Source organism: Rhinolophus sinicus, chromosome X (assembly GCF_036562045.2).
Source record: "Rhinolophus sinicus isolate RSC01 chromosome X, ASM3656204v1, whole genome shotgun sequence".
In the NCBI taxonomy this organism is placed as follows: Eukaryota; Metazoa; Chordata; class Mammalia; order Chiroptera; family Rhinolophidae; genus Rhinolophus; species Rhinolophus sinicus.
The window spans coordinates 79,905,039-79,927,567 of record NC_133768.1 but is presented as its reverse complement, the minus strand read 5'-3'; the positions used below and the strand labels follow the sequence as shown (position 1 = coordinate 79,927,567).

At 36.8% G+C, this 22,529-nt stretch overlaps 1 protein-coding gene across 6 annotated transcripts in view; it reads right to left on the bottom strand.

Moving 5' to 3' along the window:
• The window catches only part of PLS3 (plastin 3), a 123,268-nt gene that overhangs the window by 60,299 nt on the left and 40,440 nt on the right, over nt 1-22,529 (bottom strand). Inside the window, exon 1 of one of the 6 annotated variants that reach the window (XM_019718731.2) lies at nt 10,754-10,880. The exons of 4 other annotated variants lie outside the window; for them this stretch is intronic. The gene's annotated coding sequence lies outside the window, so the exon portion shown is untranslated. Of the gene's footprint in view, nt 1-10,753; nt 10,881-22,529 lie in introns of those variants that run through there. One more of the 6 variants, XM_074323441.1, reaches the window with a different exon arrangement.

Sequence of the window (22,529 nt, the reverse complement as noted above, 5' to 3'; positions counted from 1 at the left end):
TTAATAAAAGAAAATGGGGAATAAATGAATACCTAAGTATTGTGAGAGGCTATATAAATACAAGGCATAAGTTTTAAGAACTTTTAATTGGGATATATGAAAAGTTCTCATTTGCCCTATAATTACTGACTACAGAGTATAATAGATCTCCTTCATATATAAAAATTATAAGCCTTAGTCAAAGTAATTTAAGAAGGATAGTCCTAAAGAAAACCTGTCAGCCACTTTTACCCATGACACAATTTGGCTCCTTCACAAGGCCAGTTTCTAAACACAACTTGAAAAGCAACCAGGAGATACTAAAAAAATAATAAAAATACAGGGGTCGGCCGGTTAGTTCAGTTGGTTAGAGCACGGTGCTCTTAAAAACAAGGTTGCTGGTTCGATCCCCACATGGGCCACTGTGAGCTGCGCCCTCCACAACTAGGTTGAAATAACTACTTGACTTGGAGCTGATGGGTCCTGGAAACATACACTTAAAATAAATAAAAGTTTAAAAAATTACAAATTTTACATTAAATATTTCAGGACCACTTTAAAAAATAGCCAACAGCTTGTTAATTATTTTTTTATTAAACTTACTGGGGTTACAATGGTTAGTAAAACATAGGTTTCAAGTGTACATTTCTTTTTTTAATCAAGTGTACATTTCTATAATACATCACCTGTATATCACATTGTGTGCTCACCACCCAGAGTCAGTTCTCCTTCCATAACCATATATTTGAACAGCTTGTTAATATTGTCACATTACTCGTAATTTGCACAAATAAAAGGTGAAGCGGTAAAAAGTAAATTATTACTTGTTGAATAAAAAAGTTTAACCTCAAGTTCAGGCAAAAAGAAAGTCTGACTTCCCTTCTCTGTCTTCGAACAAAAGTGAAATTTACTTACATGGAAAGAGAGACACACACACAGAGAGAGAGAGAGAACTGATATTAAAAAAAAAAACATATTTTCCTTCCATTTTAAATTTACCAAATGAAATAAGAATCAACAGTAAAAGCTCCCAGCATCTCTGCATTTTTCTGAATTCTCTTATCTGCAAAGCACTTTGATCTATCCCTAGCTCCTAGGCTTGCTTCTTCCATAAAGGGAAAAGCAGCAGGAAAAAAAGCAAACCCTCTCTCTCCCTAAACACCAGAGACACAGGAAAACAGATTTTCAAATAAGGGAATAAAACTAAAGCAAACAATACCTTGTTTGTTTTTTCATAAAAGGATATGGTGTACAACTGGGTCTGAATTCAGGGCGTCACCCATAGAGGAATCTTATGCCTATGAAGTCATCCCTAATTACGGAGTTTGACTAACAATACGGCAATTATGAAACCACTCCACTGGCTCATTTAACTGCACTTAAACTCCCAAACACAAATCTTTGTTGAGAAAGGTGTATCTGCAAATAACTACCTGAAACTATTACTCAAATTCTGAAAGGTATTTGACAAAAGATGAGGAGGGGAGCCTGTTTTCAATTCCCTAAGGCGATTCACTTTAGGAATGCAGCTGACTGAATAATCTATTTACTAATCTGTGTCATTCAGTACCATGTGGGCCAGGAGGCAGGGCACATACATTGGGAAACTCTTCCATGGATAATCAAGAGTTGATCATGAACTTTATATTTTTTTTCTTGAAATTGGAAGGCATCTAAAAGAAAATAGCAGAGTATATTCACCATAGACTATCCCAGCCACTAGTATGATGGGTAAACAAAATTGGGAAAGCAAGGCTTAAATCAGAGATCTGGCAACACATACTTGAGCTCGTATCATGAAGACAGCAACAGAGTGGACAAAACATGGACGAATATATTATTTTACTACAAATGAAAAAAAACAACCACTGTCACTGCTATGTGTGAACAATTCAACAGTGGTCAACAAAAAAGTTGTGCATTTATCCCCTTCCTCCATCCCAATACAGGCAGGGCTTTGGAACACCCACACTTCACATACCTACCTCAACCAACAGAAACCACCACCCTGCCTCCTCCCTCGTTAAGCAAGTCAACAGCACTAGTCTCCAGGTCAGATAAGCGTCAACACTTTGAGCGACAGCTCAACTTACTCTTACGATTGCTCAGGCTCCAGTACCGTGTTTCTGAATGACTAGAAGATTTCAACTTGAATGTCTACCATATTCACCCACTCATTCATTTATAGTGAAGTCTTAATTGAAGGCTTAGTATGTACCTGGTAGTATTGGGTGCTGCCGATATAAAGAATTAGGACCCAAAGTGCCCTTTTCTCAAAGAACTTACTGTCTAGTGGGGGAAACAGATGGAAAAAACAACATATAACCTTAGTGCTATCACGCTATTATAGTTATATTTATTGAGTGGGCATCAGTAAAGGTTTTCCAGAGAAGGTAACTTCTGAACTTTATCTTAGAACACAAGTAGGAATTGCTCAGATAGACATCACTCGTAAAGGAATTTTAGGCACAGAGACATAAAGAGAAAATGATATTCTGGAGCTGGAGAAAGACAGTGTGGTTGGAGCACTGTTTGGAGCCTACGGTTTGTGACAGACACAATTGGAACAGAAGGTCAGTCCAATTTAGAGGCGTTACAGTCAAAATCTAGACTTGACCCTCTGGTCAAGAAAGAAGGAAGGTCACTGAGGAGGACTCCAGTTGGGAAAATCTGAGTGTCTACAATTTAACTTATTGCCACCTTATTTTCCTGCCTTTCAAATATCTCTCCTGCCAAATCAGGTTTCCTTTTCAACTTACCCACTTTCCTCAGTCTCCAAGTGTGGGAACAGAGCCAGGAGTGCAGTTTCCAGGCTCTCAGCCTCACGTGGAAAGGTGCTGGCTCAGGTAGTAAATGGTAATCATCTGTGACTAGTTGGCCATCAGCTGTTACTGGTTAGCCATTAGCCACTGATATAACTGCCGTGGCTAAGCTAGCAAGATGTGGCGTGGTGGTGTGGCATCCTGGTGTGGTGTGGCGGAGTGTGGATTACGGATTGAGAGAAGCGGAGTGCAGCTAGCAAGTGAGGTTGGTTGGCAGAGACAAGTGGACGGCAGGTTGCAGATCGTCTGGCTCTTGCTTCCTATGTCTCCAACCCAGCCGCCAGCGAGACTATAGTGGTATGACTCCCCTATCTATGGCTCCGTGGGTGTTCCTTTTTCGCCTCACCATATCCTGTGTTCCTATGTGGGGAGCGGGACCAGAGACCACGCATGACATTCCGCATGACACCAGGCTTACAAATTTGAGACTGAAGTTTGGCCACAAGAAACAAAGGGAGTGTGAAGTAAATCACTAAGCATTCTGGATTCTTTCATCATACCTTTTATCACCTCATGTCTGGCCTATTCCAAAAGCCTTTTAGCTGATCTATACAGTCTTGTCTCAAATGTAATCTTTACACTAACTTCTTGAAAAGCAGATCTATGATATATTTCATGCAAAAGAAAGCCCCAACTTGTAAGCACAATATTCAAGGCCCTATACTTTTCCATATTGACACGCCTATCTTTCCAATGTTACTTCCCATTATATGCATTGCACCCTTGAATCACACTCTATAAAGAGACCCCATTCCCTATTGTCAATAATATTGTAATAACTGTGCATAGTGCCAAGTGGGTACTAGACTAATTGGGGTGATCACTTCATAAATTATGTAAATGTCTAACTACTATGCTGAACACCTGAAACTAATATATGGAATGTCAATTGTAACTGAAAAAAAACACAACAAACCAGAAGCTGAATACAGCCGATTAATGCTTAATGTTATAATCATTGTATTTATCCTTTTCTCCCTCAACCTGTCTTTCCTACTTAATGAAGTTCTTTGTTTTCTCTCATCATAAGTATTATTTCTGTTAAATACTTTGAGCTTTTCTATTTAAATACAAGAAGGAATATTTTTCTACCAGCCTAATATTGTTTCATAATTAAACCTATTTAACTAAAAATAAATAAATAAAAGATACCCCATTCCCCAAGTAGGCCATGTGTTTTCTCACCTCCAGTCTTTCTCTTCTGTGGAATGCTCTTCACTCACCTCTTATCTATTCTTCAAAAGCATCTTTAAGGAAGTCTTTTTAGATTGTCCCCACCTGAGATAAAAATTCTATCTTCCCAGTACTCTCACAGAACTGTGTGTTTTCTTCTATTATAACCAATGCTGGATTCTTTCAGACTGCTCCAGTTTTAAATATCTGTTTTACTCTCAGATCATATGTACCAATTTTTGAATGGGAAAATATAGTCACCATAATGATAGCATTTAATATTATTATACAAAGTTCTTTGATGGAAGACACCATATATACCCCATTCATCCTCATATTCCCAGCCCCTATCACAGTGTCTACAAAGTAGGTAATAATAATAATTAAGACAATATAATAACATATCATTGTAAGTTTATATTATAGCAGCTAACATTTATGGAGGACTTATTTACATGGACTATACTAAATGCTTGATATACATTATGCAAGTTGCTTCTCAGAAAACCTCTATGAACCAGGTGATATTGTTATTCCCATTTTAAAGAAGAGAACATCGGCTTACAGAATTTGAATAACTTGCATAAAGTCACATATAAATAGGTAGAGCCAGGTCTCAAACCCAGGTCTGCCTGACAGCAAAGTCAGTATTATCAACCATTAATGCTATATAAACTCTTCAGTAAAGACTGATTGAATGAATTTATTTTCCCAACAAGACTATAATTTTACTAGAGTAGAAATACAGCTCACTCATCTCTGCATTCACCATAGCATTTGGTATAATGCATGGACACAGTGCAGTCTCAATAAATATCTTTTGAATGAAAAATAACCTACAAATACATTTTGATCATGTCAGTCCCTTTTTAGGAAGCTATTAATTGCTTATGCCTAAACAGATTATCTAATCTCTGTGTTATTTTCCAAGGTCCTCTAGAGTGGTCCTACTAGTTACGTCTAACTGGTTTTACCTTTCCACAACACTTAAAATTAGCTTTTTGATCACAACCATTTTCCTGAACATGGCCTATTAACTCCTATATCAGTACCTTTTGTTTTATCCTGCCCCTCCTTCTTTCCCTCTCTCTAGTAAGAACCCCCTCTCTTTGTATACACCTCTCACACTTATAATGCCCTCCTCTTTATTTTTCTTCTTTCCCTTTTGCAAATTCTACTCACCCTTCAAGGTTCAGCAGAAACCTCATCCTCTCCCAAACCATGTTTCCCAATGACTTCACAACCCTGCTCTTTCTCTTCAACTCCCACAGCATTTAAAATCTTGCCACAAAATTTAACAATTTAATTATAGGCTTCCACCTATAGTTATACAAGTGGATGTAAGGACAGTGCAGCTGGGACATCTACCACCCTACTTGATTCAGTTCATCTGCCTCCTCCACACAGATCCTCAAACTTGGTCAAAGAGAATACTCTTCCCCATAAAAGAACCATTCTTTTGTCAACAACTCACAAATACTTGTCTAACCACTTGTTCTGCAAACGCTATTTCAAGATTGTTTGTTTCTCAAGAACAGAGTCTAAACTTCATCTTCCTCTCCTGTACTCCCACAATAATAATCCACCACTAGATGCTGGGAACAGAGGCATGGCTCAAAAAATATTGCAACTGCTTTCCGTGTTTCAAGGGTATGGATAATTCCCAGTATGTCCAATAACCAGTGATGACTGAAATTTCATTAGGGAAGAATCAAAAGCCTAGGGTAGTTAAGGGACTTTGCCCAGGACACAGAGCTGTGAAGCAAATGTACAATTAAAATAGTGTGTGTGAAAGAAGGTTATTAACCACTCTTACCATAAAAACAAAAAGAAGCTACACACTGCTTTGTGAAAAGAAGGCTCGTGCCTATTGTAGCCTATGGAAGATAATTTAAACATTCCTAATAAAAGTGATCATGATATTGAGAAATAGGAATGGTTGCCAGAAAATGTACATAGTGACCCCGCTAAGTAATACTAACTTGTTTTCATTACTTAAAGAATAAGGGATTCACTTAATCCTTGAACTGAAATCACCAAAACTGTAATTGTGTAAAAATATAGACTATAGTCAACAGGTTCAGTAAAGACAATATATAGAGTGAGTTCTAAGTTACAGTCTTCAAAACAGTGGTGTCAAATGGGTACTGACAATAAAACAGGCCATACTTTTAAAAAATAAGGACACAAATGCTTACCTTCTCTTGTGGCACATTCATTCCTAAATGACGAGGCTTCTGCTTCATTGTATTTAATATTGCTTAATTTCAGCCTCTTAAATGCTAAATACAGGTAACCCCCGTATAATACGGTTATTAGGTTCCTTATAAATGCCGTGTTATGAGAATCCGTTACACAAAACAAAAAACTAGTACAAGAAAGGGGGTTAGGTTCTAAAAATTAAAAAAACAAACATACTATTATATTTTTACAATTAAGAGAAATATCTTTATTAAAGCAATTTTCACCAAAAGTATAACATATTAATATGTATTAAATAATGTTTTCTTCGTCATCACTTCTAAGCACCATTAACAGAGGGCATTTTCTTTTTGACAAGATATCTTCATGCTCTGAACTTAATACTCCACAAACAAAATGGATTTAAAATTCTAATATGTTTTAAAATTCTGCAGTCAAATCTGATATTACATCCACGCTCGAATGAAAAATTTCAAATGAGATACCTTTTGCTCTTAAAAGCTTTTATTATGTTCCGTGTTATTCAGGGATTTCCCTAATTTCAAATGAGATATCTTTTGCTCTTAAAAGCTCTTATTACATACACTATGTGTTGTTCGGGGATTTCTCTAATTCTCAAACCGTGTTAGAGTGAAACCGTGTTCTAGGATGCCGTGTTGTACGAGGGGCTTCCCCAATTCTCAAACCATATTATACAAGTGCTGTTTTATATGGGGATTACCTGTACCTAGTCCCATTGTATCAGTGCTAATAACTTAGTCTTAGTATAAACATAACCAAACACTCAAGTAGCTACGTGATTTACTTTTTATTTTAGGATTTTTTTTCATGGATATGCCATCGCTATGGTACCCACAGTTTAATGATTAGTTTGTAACCTTACAACTGATTTTTCTCAAGGAGCAAGTGGTTTGAAGTTTTGTTTGCTTCCTTCTAGAAAACTTGAATGGAATCTTGGTAAAGGAGTAATTGTAATAGCTTAAGAGGTTATATGCATCTTTCTCAGTTTAATGATTTGTTACTTTGAAAGTCAAAACAAGTGAGTGAAACTCTAAATGCCCTCTCACGGGTCATAGGTTCCCAGTCCTGAAAGTTTAGGAAAGGTTAAAGCAGAGGGAAGAAAGAGTAAAAGATTTTACTGTTCATTATTTTAGCACCTCAGCGTTATTAAAAATTCCTTATTATAGTCAATGTGGAGAGCAAACTTCTCTGACAGCAATATCCAACATATACAGCATACTTTACTTAGCAAGGTTGTTTTTCAAGCCTAGATCTGGTAATTCTACTTGACATTTCAGACGCAAATTGGTAAAACTAAACAGGGGACATTGCTAGATAACGCCAAATGAAACTGACAGTATTTTCCCATGAGGTACTGTTATATATGCTGTTAGGTTATACAGTATTCGGGACTACAGAATAAAGCAAGTGGCTGATGGGACATAAATCTGGATATACAGAGGGTGACAAAAAATGTATACACATTTTAAGAAAGGAAAAAAACTGTATTAAAATTGTAATACTCAATATATACTGATAACAAAAGATGAATACAAGTCATGTGCATACATGTTTTTGGCATCCCCGGTATTTAGCAACTATGCTTCTACAACTCATTTAGATTAAAATAATATGAGCACAAAAACATAACATTTCAGGTAACATTAGTATACCATTTCAGAGACCTTTGTGAATTGACCTGAAAAACCTTATCTACTATTTCCATGATAAAATGTTTCAAATTCCAAGTCAATTGAGAAATAAACTTTGGAAGGCTCTATTAGTGACTGAAGGCTAATTCTACCCTTTATCCAACCCCAAGAGCAGCCTATCTATCATTGCAATTTTGCCCTGAATTCATCCAAAAACTTTAAGGAGAGTTAAACATTAGCTTACAATTTAATGTGAAGAAGAGATTGCTATCTCCGGCAGGTATGCTGCCTGAGAGAATTATGAAGGGTTATTAAAAAGGGCAGGGGAGCAGAGATGGCTGGTATTTGCAAAGTCATGCATGGGGGACTGCACATTTAAGCTAAGCTATCTTAGCCTTCTTCCTACTTCTCTAATACCTACAACTAAGCCATCTCAAATTTTCTGTTTGTTTAAAAGGAGATGCACTACAGAGTCATAGGTGCTAACCAGTAACACCCCTTCCCCAATTCCTGTAGCCCCTTTTGGTGTGTGATGACCATCTACTTCTCTATCTCCTCCCCTAGTCTGTAAGCTCCTTGGAAGCAGGGTTGGCACCTTGCTTGACTTTGTATCTTGGTTCACAATAAGTACCGACTAAACGTTTCCTGAATAAACTCTGATGGAGGCAAATAGGGAAAGTGAACAGACTTAAACATTACACAGGCTAAATAGGTTTTAAAAATGCATACTCTATTAGAGAAAGCTATGAACAAAATAGTCAAGACATAATAATGTTCCCACATTCTTCACATGTAATTGGCCTGTTAGCATGCTTTAACTATCAACTCTTGTTTAATACTTCAAGATACTACAAAACTCCTCAAGATGTTTGCAGACTGTCTTTTGAATATAGCTGAAAGTCAAACAGAAAGTTGTTTTTTGTTGCTTTTTTCCAGAAACGGTTTTTACTTGCAACATTTTTGGCAATCAAGAAAGCAGCACATTTCACCTTTACAATAATACACATCACTTACAACAAATTATGTTTTGACAAACCTGTAATTTGTAGATAAATGTAACATTTAGAAATAAATGTAAATTGCCCCAAACAAAAGCTATACTTAATTTTTTTTATTATGAAATTTTCAATATATACAAAGGCAAGAGAAAACAGTACAACACCCATAAATCTTTCATCCAGATTCTACATTTATTGGGATTGTCCCACAATTGCTTCCTATACCCCTCTTCTTCCCCTCCCCTGCCCTCTTCTTTGAATTATTTTAAAGTGAACTACAGACATCCCAGGATTTCACTTTCTGGAAATAACTCTATTCTATTCTAGAAGCTAGCTAGATTCTAATTGATCTTTTTTTTCAAGCATTGATACCTATGAGTCACTTAAATCCAAAGGGGTGCCCAATCCTGTGTCATTTCCTGGAAGAATATCAAATATCTCCATTTTAAGTAAAAGTTTCTCTTTTCCTTTTTTTGTGCTTAATAGCTATTTAAAAATAAGTTAACAACTTACCAGTAACAGAAATATTCAATTCAATTTAGTCATATTGAAAACATTCTTTTGAATTCTTACCAGACGAGAATTTTGTAGATATTTACTGTACATCTTAATTATATTCTAAAACCTCTTTGCTTGTGATGAAGAATACTATATCAAAACTAAGGACACAACAAAATGACACTGCTCCTTCCCCCATCTTTACAAAGCTAAGGTGTATTAACTGCTTGGATTGAAGCAGTGTACTCCTCTTTTAAATGGCCTAATGTCTTCCATATTTCCTAAGTAAACCTCGACACTTTTCAAAAATATCTGAATAATTTATGAAAACATTTATCTGCTGTTAATGAAATTAATTAACATTCACACCTGATCGGTATTTCCATTCTCCTTTCCTTAAGAAATTAACATTGAGGTTAAGGGTAACACACACACACACACACACACACACACACACACACGGCAAGATCAGACTAGTTAACATGCTTCAACTCCAACCAAATATTATGATGTACGAGTACAACTCAGGAATCACTAGAGATACAATTTTAGCTTAGACTTTGAGCTAAGTTGAGAGCTTATCTATTAGCCACTGAAAGTGCCTCCTGCAGTGTTACATACCCTGCTTATATGTTCTCAAATATCGTACTTGTTAACTGAAAACTAGATTCTTTTGTTTCATACTTCACTTTTTAATTCATACAGGTATATTAAGTGCGACCACTCTGAGAGGTTACCTTTAACTTGGGGTCAGGATTTATATAACTAGCTATACTGAAACAAGGAGAAATAAAACTTATAGGATCACCATGTGAGGGAATACCTTGGTGAGTTTGTGAGCATCAAAAATCAGTATCACTACCATGTTATAAAATAACACCACTAAAATTTCATCACCAATGATTTTCAATTATTTGTAAAGTATAAATAAACACTAGGACAACTGTTTGTCATAAGTCATTTTGTAAGAGTAGAATACTAATCTAATCGTGTTGTCATGACAGCTACCTCATATTCTAGTTCATAAAATATTGAAAAACCATTTAACAGAGACCAAAAGCATTTAAAATCTCACCCCATCCCCCAAAATACAGAGTAATAGTTTCTGTCATTTAAACCTTTGGTCATCTAACTTGATAGATACAGTTATATAATTAGGATTTCAAAACCAATTTAAAAAAAATGTACGAAGTCCCTAAAATACTTCCAAAATAAAGAAAAGACAGAAGCTATAGAGAACAGCTTGGATTCTAAACTTCAAATTTTTCTCTTAAATTTGATTCTACTTGAATAAGATTCAGAGAGTGTCTCCAAATGTTTAACTACCCTAATATATAATAAGAATTTCAACTTTTTAAAAGTAAATTTCTGCTTAAGTATTCAGTAATCTAAAAGATAGAGCCTAACAAAATAATATTAAAATAGTTACCCTTCTGCAACGGTGGGAGCAAACCTGTTTCTTTCTCAGCAGCACTAATAGAAGGAACCTCCCACGCCCAGAAACCAATCTGGAAATCCAACATTCTTCTTACAACTGCAACTTTAGAGAGCAAGTCATAACACTTCCTGCTAGAAAAAGGGAACACCCTGACAAAAGAATTATATAATACTTATGAATCCACTTCCTGTAGGCCTCACAGTATTTTGCCAAATATTAATACATTCTAACTTCACAACATTTAGAGAAAAGTTAATTTTTTCATTCCAGAGCCACTGAAATCATGCAAGAACACTAGGGAATTTAAAGTTGGTTCAGGTCAAATAGCAACAACCCACATACCTATTTAGAGTTTGAACGTTAGCCAAATAACCTGCTTATTTTAGAACATATGGAACCAGCTTCTCCCCAGTGTCCAAGTCACTTGTCCATAGCAAAGTGCATTACTTAGAAAGGCGAATTAACTCTCTGACTACTTACGTTCTCTATTATTCATTTCCATCCAAACGTATTCATACCTTCATACAACCTCCATGGGCTAGGTGTTGTAGCATTTACTGTATCTATTACACTTTGTTTTCTGTTGAAATGTAAGCTCTTAATCGTAGGAACTGTATTTTCTACCAGCATAGCATATAGGAACTAAGCCAATACTTGCTGAAATGAATTTTCTATTGAGGGGCAGGACTGCAGAGTTAAGAATTTTCTGAAGCCAGATTGGGTTCAAATCCTGGCTCCACCATTTTCTAGCTGTGCTTGTCCTTAGGCAAGTTGCTTTAAGTTCTTGTGCCTCACTTTTCTCATCCAGGAATGATAATAGTAACTACTTCACATAATAGTAACTACTTTGTACAATGTTGTGATGCTTAAGAGATATAATGTGTGTCCAAAATTTAGATCATAGTCTGGCACACTGGTAAGCATTAGATAGGTGATCACTGCTATTCTAATTATTGAAATTTGCCTTTTAGCTTGTCTAGCAAAAAACAGTTATTTACTAAAGTAAGCAACTAATTTGTTGTGAGTACCCTTTATGGGAGAGAACAGAAAATCAATAGGAGTAAAGCACTAGGCTCAGGAGGCCATTTCTAATACTGACAATCATTTGATAGGAAATGGAGCCCATTGGAAACATCAGGGTCTTAGGAGTCTAACAAATGTGAAGTCTGTGTGACATTGAATAAATTACTTAGCTTCTCTGAGCCCCATGTTCATATCTATAACTGTGGAGCTAATCCACATACTTCACAAGGTTGCTGTGATGATTAAATGAGCCGATATAAGTGTATTAGAGCATCTGGCTCCAGCAAGGTGCTCAGTAAGTGGCACTCATTATTATAATCTGTCTGGGATATAATATGCATAATATCATCTGTTCTACCTAATAAGAATGAAAGTGAAATAACAGCTACTCCAGTCCTTTATAAATAATATCAAGCAAACACAGTGAAGCATTTTATGGTAATATATTGAAATCTCAGAATAAGGAGGCAACTCACAATGCACTAATTTGTAAAAAGGACTGGGATAGTCTCTTTTATGAGGCAAAGTGTTCTCCTGTCCTCATCACTAACCATCATTAGCAGACACTGGATTACATTTTGTCTCCTTAATGGAAGCACTTATTTATTTCATCAATCACAAAAACCACATAAAATATCAAAAGGCAACACAATCCAGAACAGAAAGAATATAACAGCAGGAGCCAGAGGACGTGTTTTTCCATGTCTGCGTTGCTGACTCACTCACTACGTGAAGCCTCTTCAACTTTTCCAAGTCTCAATTTCACCATTTGTAAAATAAGCATAGCACTATCTGCCTGTGGCCTGTCAGGGAATACATGACATAGTAACTCTCAAGCACTTTGAGCTATCTGGAGGAAAGGATATAAATGGTTGTATTATTATACATTTTAGAGACAGAGAAAACTGGGGCATAGGCAATTGCCTCAGGTAAGAAGATAGTTTCAGTGTTAGACCAGAAATGTTGGGTTTTACCAGCCCTACTTTTTTTTTTTTTTTTTTGCCACACTTGTAGTTTCAAACCATTCAGATAGATCTGTCCCAAGTGCTACTGACTTCTTCAATGGTAACCCTACCTAGAAACGACTTTCTTGACTTTCCTTTTCCTGGTCATCTGGAGTGTGTGTGTGTGTGTGTGTGTGTGTGTGTGTGTGTGTGTGTGTGCTCGTTTTCTAGATCTCTGAACTCTAAGGCTCATCTTTGCTTAGAGTGAAACCTGTTGGCACCATGTCGCTGATTTTAAAGTCTATTCACCATTACATAATAGAATTCATTTTAAACTGCAAAACACTGTGGTCAAGTTTCTATGAATGGATACTCTCCTCAAAAATGCTATCTTCTGCTTAGTAACTACTAGGACATTTCCTAAAAGACTGTTCTATCACATCAGTAGTTCAACCAGTTTTAATCTGTGGCCCATTTGTAACTTTCTAAATGTCTCACTCATCATCTGAGGTATGTGTGGGTGTGCAGGATGGGGAGAGGAGTGTGTTTGTGTATGAGCCTGTGAGTGACTCTGTGTGTGAAGAGAATTTCTATTTTTACTACAGGTAATGAAAATGGGTTTGGGAATAGAAGATGGTGGCAAGGGTTGTTGTGTAATACATTTCACATTTTTATAAGCAGGCCACAGAATGAAAACAACTTTTACACTGCATTTCAAATTCATCGTGATGAATGCTGAGGAAAGCCAATGGAAACAAACCTATGCATTATCTGTACACATAAAGTGCACCCTTTCTCTCTCTCTCTGATGTTACAAAAATCCATAAAGTTGAAAGTTCACACACATACACCTGTGGACACGCACACCCCTCAGGGAGGAAAGGGGGGAAAAGGCACATCCAAAGCTGCATGAGAATTTCATAGATATATCAGTGCAGTATAGTTAGAACACAAGACCTAGACAGTATTTTTAAAGTCTCCTCCAAGTTTCCTTCAAATGTCACGCTCTCCACCACACCCAGTACCGGGTATATTCTTTCCATGTATGACATGTACAATGGAGGCCTCTCCCACTGTGCTTAATGACACACCTCAATGACACAGATCTATTGTCCTTTAATGAAATAGTATTTTACCCATCTTCATGACTTATGAGTATAAAGCAAACAAACAAATAGATAACACCCACAGTGAGAGAAGCATCAAAGCAAAGGAATCTAACATTAAGAGGTACCAAATTAACATGCAGGAAATTCTACTGTAATTTTGGACTATATTGGAAAGTTTAGGAAATGGATAGTAGGAACAGTATTAGGCACACAAACTTTCTGTTGCATGGATGTGTCAGTTTTAACAGTCAAGTAGATCTCGTTTACGCAATCATTTGTTTTTCATATTTTGGGGGAAAATAAACCATAAAGTATCTTAATTTCAACTTTCAACGTATGCCTCTCCAATAAGTCTTCATTAGCTCTGTATTTGCATAACAAAGTAATCAAATCTGTCAAAATTTTAGAATAGGACTTCTTATTATATATTATATACCTTGTCCTAATCACTAAAACAAAATTCTGAAATAAACGGATGGTAGTTTTAAGCACGAGTCCTTCAAAAATTATCAACTTAACTATGTATGGGGCAATGAACTGATTTAAAAGACATCTGTAATGCTGATGTATTTACAGATACAGAATATTTTGAATAAGTGGTAACTATACCATGTCTTCGTTATATGTATATTATTAAAGAGTACATGCATTTCATAGTAGAATGCCTTTTCCTACCAAAGGAATACATATTCCTAAAAGCAGCACTAATAATGATTGAAAGAATACATGAAATATTCAACAGAAATAAAATGCCAATTGAAGTTCCTTTTGCTAGAGTTGAATAAGTGACACCCATCTGGGCAAAAAGTATAGATTTATGTTAGTATTTGGGTAATAATTCTATTGTTGAAGCCCTTTTCTCTAGCAATGTCAATTCAAAAAGTAGGGATATACGTTTGAAAAGAAAACCGTATATGTTCATGATATGCATATTACTGTTATAGAACTGACGTGTTGACATTTTACCTTGTCTTCTCAGTGAATTTTAAAATAAAAATGGCATCAGATACATTTTTACAGTACATTTTTTGACAAGTTAAAAAAATAAAAGACATGTGTAGTGACTATAGTTAACAATACTAAATTGTATTTGAAAGTTGCTAAAAGAGTAAATCTTAAAACTTCTCATCACAAGAAAAAAATTGTAACTACGTGAGCTGATGGCTGTTAATTAGGTTTATTGTGGTGATCACTTCACATATATACAAATATGAAACCATGTTTACACCTTAAATTAATACAATGTTGTAAGTCAATCATATCTCAATGAAACTGGAAAAAAAGACATCTGTGTTCTGTTCATAGCTAATAAACTCATACAAAGGAATAACTCACATGTTGTTTGGTTCAAGTACACGAAGAAAATGTGCTCTCCCACCAACATGTTGGTGAAAAGAAGTATTTTAAGAGCTTTTTCAGATAATTATGGATACTCTTCTTTATAATACTATATGCCCAAATTCAAGAAGTGGAAGTTTATTTAATGTTAGTTACAGTGTCGAATCGGATACCATATCAATGAATTTTTCATACTCTGTTACATTAAAATCCATTGGTCTACCTTGCACTCTAAATGGACCATTTTTTGTTGTTTTTTTTTAACCTGCACTTGATTTTGTAACACCATGCAGTGGTTATTTGGAAGAATATTGTTTGACTGACGCACATCTTCCAAATGTTGTCACACTTCATTTTACAGTATCTAGCAAATCACTTTCAGTAAAAACACCATTGATCTCATTAGAAAAGTCCAAGTATTGAAATTTGGTGGCTGATGCAAATTTTAAAAAATCTGAATTATTCCTCGAAAGCTCTAACTTTATCATTGGCAACAGATACTCTCAGTTATTTTTCTTGCAGTGACAGGCACACTTGGTTCATTTTTGATAAAATATCTGCCAAATATTCAGGTCTGAATAATCAGTTAATATGTTATTTCATCCTTCAAATAAAAACGATTTTCTATTTTTAAATGTGCAGCTAATTCACCTTGCAATTCAAAACACTGCAAAAGGGCTTTCCCTGAAGATAACCATTGTACACCCATATGCAGCAGAAATGTTTTTTTTCAAATTTTTTTTTTAGTTTCAGGTGTACAAAGCAATGTAATAGTTTAGACATTTACACCCCTCACAAAGTGGTAACCCCCTCCCCCGAGCTACTACCCCTCTGACATCGTATATGCCTGTTACAATACACAGCAGAAATGCTTTTAATGTACTTCCCATCTCATCACACAGAAAAAATTTTTAATTGTATATCAAGAGTTGAGATTTAATAAAATTAAATTTCCTTGTTTCATCAAGGACATTTGTAAATGAAATAAATTTTGTAGGGCTTCTTTTTTTCTTTCTTTCTTTTTTTTTTTTACAGGGAAGGTACAGCGTTGAATACAATGACTTATCAGTGGGGTGCCATTGCCTTACCTCCTAAGGCACCAGCAGTTTTACCCACCAGCACAAATATCAACAGTGAAAAAGCAAATAACATCTTAGTGTTACTATGCAAGTAATTTTGACCTTCAAGGGCCCATATGCCACACTTTTTTTTGACAACTGGTGCTTAAATTAGTAATATTTATGATGCAGTCATCCAATTTCAGAGTCAAAAAACAAAAGGTATATATGTTTTAAAAAGAAATTTCAAAACTGAGAATACAATCACGAGAATAGGTTCTTTTTTTAGGCGTCCATACCTCTTTCCACATCTTTCTTTTATTATTATTATTAGTCTCAGGTGTACAAAAACAACATGGTGATTAGACATTTACACACCTCACAAAGTGATAACCCCAACAAGTCTACCACCCATCTGACACCGTACATGGCTATTACAATACCATTGACGATACTCCATATGCTGTACTTCACATCCCATGACTATATATTTTTAAAATTATAGTTGACATTCAATATTATTTTATATTAGTTTCAGGTGTACAGCATAGTCGTTCGGCATATAATTTATGAAGTGATTCCCCCGGATAAGTCTAATACCTATCTGACACTATACATAGTTTTAAAAATATTGTTGACTACGTATATTCCCTACACTATACTTCACATCTCCTTGACTGTTTTGTAACTACCAATTTGTACTTCCTAATCCCTTCACTTTTCTTACCCAACCCCCACTCCCTTCCCATCTAGCAACCATCAGTTTGTTCTCCTTATCTATGAGTCCATTTCTGTTTTGTTTGCTCATTTATTCTGTTCATTAGATTTTCCAGATATAACTGAGATTATATGGTATTTGTCTTTCTCAGTCTGACTTACTTTACTTAGCATAATACCCTCTATGTTTACTGCAGCACTATTCACAATAGCCAAGATATGGAAACAACTAAAATGCCCAGCAATAGATGATTGGATAAGGAAATTGTGGTACATATGCTTGTATACAATGGAGTATTACTCTATCATAAAAAAGATTGAAATCTTACCATTTGCAACAAGATGGAAGGACTCAGAGGGTATCATTCTAACAGAATAGGTTTTTTTTTTATTAGTTTCAGGTGCACAAAACAATGTTATAGACATTTATCATTTATATCCCTCACACAGTGGTAATCCCTCTCCCCCCATCTACTACCCCTCTGACATTGCATACAGACACAGAATAGATTTTTAATGTGAGTTCTGTGCTGTTGAATTGTGAGAAGAAAACTTAATTCATTAACATAAATTCTGAGGGGAACAATCTACAGATTATCTACTCCAAACCACATTTTGCAGAATCAGGTTCATGTCCATGAGACATGAATTTATCAGGATAGCATAGTTTAGAAACTTTTAATATATTTCTAAAAGATTTTTATTAAAATATAGCTAACATCCATCACCACATAGTTGATGTCCTTTTCCCACTTCTAACTCCTCCCCGTCCCTCTTACCCTCTGGTAACCACTAAAGTGTTGCCTGTGCCTGAGTTTTTGTTTCTTCATTTCTTTGTCTTGTTCCTTTGTTGTTTTCAGTTTTATATCCCACATATGAGTGAAATCATATGGTTCTTGACTTTTTCTGTCTGACTTATTTTGCTTAGCATGATAATCTCAAGATCCATCCATGTTGTCACAAATGGCAGTATTTCATCTTTTCTTATGGCAGAGCAGTATTCGATTGTGTATATATACCACATCTTTTTTTATCCAATCATCTATCGCATGACACTTTGATTGTTTCCATGTCTTGGCCACTGTAAATAATGCTGCAATGAACATTGGAGCACATAAATCTTACGGATAAATGTTTTCATATTTTTTGGTAGATACCCAAAAGAGGGATTGCTGTATTATAGAAATGTACACTTGAAACCTATATAATTTTATTAACAATTGTCATCCCAATAAATTTAAAATAAAAAAGAAAATGTTAATATAAAAAAATATAGCTAACATACAATATTAGTTTGAGGTGTACACCCTAGTTTTTCAACATTTATATAACTAAAGAAGTTATTGCCATAAGTCCAGCAACCATTTGACAGTGTACCATGCTATCACAATATTACTGACTAATCTCTAGGCTGTATGTTACATCCCCATGACTTATTTGTTTTGTAACTGTAAAGGTGAACCTCTTATTCTTTTTATTTTTTTCCATTTTTTATTAGTTTCAGGTGTACAAAGCAACATGATAGTTTGACATTTAAACCTCTTATAAAGTGATAACCCACCCCTCAACCTACTACCCCACTGACATCTTATATAGCTGTTATGATACATCAACTGTCTTCCCTATGTTGTACTCCACATACTGTGAATATATATACCTATATATTTAGTTATAGTTGACATTCAATATTATTCTACTTCAGCTTCAGGTGTACAGCGCATTGGTCAGGCATCTACACAGTCTATGACGTGATCCCCCTGATAAGTCCAGTGCCCATCTGGCACTTCACATGATCTTTACAACACTGTCGATTATATATACCCCATACTGTATTAACTACCAATTTGTATTTCTTTGCATGCCTTCAACTTTTTCACCCTGCCCCCAACCCCATTCTCATCTATTCACCCTGATAGATCTAGTACCTATCTGGCACCATACCTAGTTATTACAATATTATTGAGTATATTCCTTATGCTATAACCTACATCCCCATGACTACTGTGTAACAACCAATTTGTACTTCTTAATCCATTCCCCTTTCACCCATCCTTAACCCCCCTCGCATCTTAAAGAAGTCCCTCTAAGATTCCTTGTAATACTGGTTTGGTGGTGATGAAATCCTTCAGCTTTTTCTTCTCTAGGAAGCTCCTTATCTGTCCTTAAATTCTAAATGACAGACTTGCTGGGTAGAGCAATCTTGGTTGTATGTCATTGCTTTTCATCACTTGGAATATTTCCTGCCACATTCCCTTCTTGCCTGCAAAGTTTCTGTTGAGAAATCAGCTGACAGTCTTATTGGGGCTCCCTTGTAGGTAACTAACTGCTTTTCTCTTGCTGCTTTTAAGATTCTTTCTTTGTCTTTGACTTTTCGCATTTTAATTATGATGTATCTCGGTGTTGGCCTCTTTGGGTTCATCTTGTTTGGGACTCTCTGTGCTTCCTGGGCTTGTATGTCCATTTCAACAGGTGAGGGAAGTTTTCTGTGATTACTTCTTCAAATAGGTTTTCAATTCCTTGCTCTCTCTCTTCTCCTTCTGGTACCCCTATAATGTGAATATTGGTACACTTGATATTGTCCTGAAGGCCCCTTAAACTCCCCTCAATTTTTTGGATTCTTTTTTCTTTTTGCTGTTCTGGTTGGGTGTTTTCTGCTACTTTATCTTCTACATCGCTGTTTGGATCCTCTGCTTCATCTAATCTACTATTGATTCCCTGTAATATTTTCTTCATTTCCATGATTGTATCCTTTATTTCTGACTCGTTCTTTTTTAATGGTTTCCATCTCCATTTTTATGCTTCCTATCTTTCTGTTGGAGTTCTCCCTGAGATCATTGAGCATTCTTATAACCAGTGTTTGGAACTCTGCATCTGAGAGATTGCTGATCTCCATTTCGCTTAGTTCTTTTTCTGGAGCTTTGTTCTGTTTTTTTATTTGGGACATGTTTGTCTCCCCATTTTAGCTGCCTCCCTGTGTTTCTATGTATTAGGTAGGGGTGCTATGTCTTCTGGTCTTAGTAGAATGGCCTTATGTAGTAGGTGTGCTGTGGGATTCAGTGGCACAGTCTTTCTGGTCACCTGAGACATGCACTCCAAGTGCATCCCTTGTGTGGGTTGTGTGTGCCCTCCTCTTGTAGTTGAGCTTTGGTTGATAATAGCTCATCAATAGGAGGGACTTACCCTTGGGTTCACTGGTTGTGAGGACTGGCCTTGACAGTGGAAGAGTTGTTGTACAGGGGCTGACCCTACAGCTCCAGCTCGTTTTGAAGCCTGCCACTGCGGGCACCAGCCCTAGGACCACCTTGGAGAGGATCCGCTGTAGGTCTACTTCAGCCTCAGCCTATGCCCCACACCCTGGACCACCTAGCGGGAGCCAGAAAGAAATCCACAGATGATGCGTGCTTGGAAGCACCTTTGAGAGGCCAAGCCGCGAACCAAGACCAGCTGCCAATAGTGCTGGCTTGGGGCTGCTCAGCCAGAGGTATAGGACATGCTCAAGCCAGATGCTGCTTGTCTGGGTTCTGTGAACCTTTGAGAGTCTGGGCAAGTCTGCACCTTGAGCCAAGGCAGGTGGTCTGCATAAAAAAGCCGCTGGAAGCGGCCTGGGTGTGCCCGAAAGTTGGGCAGGGCCAGGTCTCAAATCACCAGGGCGTGGTGAACGAACTGCAGAGACTCAGAAATGGCGGTCACCTGTGTTCACACGCTGGGAAGGGGGAGAGCTCAACAAAGAAACAACGGCCTCCACCAGCTCCCTCGTCCAAGTGAAAGCCGCTTCTCCAGTCCCCGTCCCAAGCCAGACAACTCAATTCCCCACCATATGTCTCTGCTGCCTTTCAGTTGCTGCCCCAGCGCTGGAGCGAGTTATTCTGTTGGTGGGTAAGTCTGCGCACAGTCCCATTAAGATGAGCGCCTGTGAGTGCAGCTGCACTGTCTCAGTCAAAATCTCTGCTGGTTTTCACAACCAAAAACTATGGGACTTCTCTCCCCGGCACTAGAACCCTGGGCTGCAGTGGGGCTGGGATCTCTTGCCCTTCTAGGGGATGGGGAGGGACCCCCACAGCCGAAATAGCCCTTCCAACCTTTAATAGTCACAAGTGAGTATGGGACCAGCCCGTTCCACGTCTCTAACCTTCCCACCCATCTGGAGGTGGCTTCTTCTGCAAGTCCTTAGTTGAAAGGCTTTAGTTCAGCTTGATTTTAGGTGATTCTCAATAATGGTTGTTTTGTAGATTAGTTGTAATTTTTATGTGTTTGTGAGAGAAGGTAAACACAGTGTTTACCTACTGTGCCATCTTGGTTCCTCCCCCTTTTTAATTTTTCAATTTCAGTTGATATTCAATAGTATTTTATATTAGTTTCGGGTGTGCAGCATTGTGGTTAAACATTTATATAATTTAGAAGTGATGGCCCAGACTAGTCTAGTAACCACCTTGCACTGTACAGTTATTACCATATTATTGACTATGTTCCCTATGCTTTGCTTTATCCCCACAACTATTTCGTAACTACCTATTTGTACTTCTTAATCCCTTCACCTTTTTCACCCAGCCCCCCAACACCCTCCCATCTGGCAACCATCAGCTTGTTCCCTACACCTATGAGTCTCTTTCTGTGCTATTTGTTCATTTATTTTCTTGTTGAAATTCCACATGTGAGATCATGTAATATTTGTCTTTCTGTGTCTGACTTATTTCACTTAACATTAATACCTTCCAGGTCCATCCATGTTCTTGCAAATGGTATAATTTCATTCTTTTTTTTTGTGGCTGAGTAATATTCCATTGTATATGTGTACCTCAATTTTTTTTAATTTCTTTTTTTTAACTTTTATTTATTTTAAGTGTTTTTCCAGGACCCATCAGCTCCAAGTCAAGTAGTTGTTTCAATCTAGTTGTGGAGGGCACAGCTCACAGTGGCCCATGTGGGGATCGAACCAGCAACCTTGTTGGTAAGAGCACCACGCTCTAACCAACTAATCTAACTGGCCGCCCCTCTTTTTTGTTTGTTTAATTAAAGTTTATTGGGGTGACAATTGTTAGTCAAGTTACAGAGGTTTCAGGTATACAATTCTGTAATACATCACCTATATATCACATTGTGCATTCACCACACAGAGTCAGTTCTCCTTCCATCACCATATATTTGATCCCTATTACCCTCATCTACTACCGTCCTCCCTGTACCACAATTTCTTTATCTAATCGTCTGTTGATAGGCACTCAGGTTGCTTCCATTATCTTGGCTATTGTAAATAGCACTGCAGTGAACATGGTGGTGCATATATCGTTTTGAAAACTTTGGGTAAATACCCAGTAGTGGAATTGCTGGGTCAGAAGGTAGTTTTATTTTTAATTTTTTCAGGAACCTCCAAACAGTTTTCCATAGTGGTTGCACCAATTTGCAATCCAACCAATAGTGCCCGTGGGTTCCCTTTTCTCCACATCCTCTCTAACACTTATTTGTTGATTTATTTATAATAGCCATTCTGACAGGTGTGAGGTGGTATCTCATTGTGTTTCTAATTTGCATTTCTCAGATGATTAGTGACGTTGAGCGTCTTATTTGTCTATTGACCATC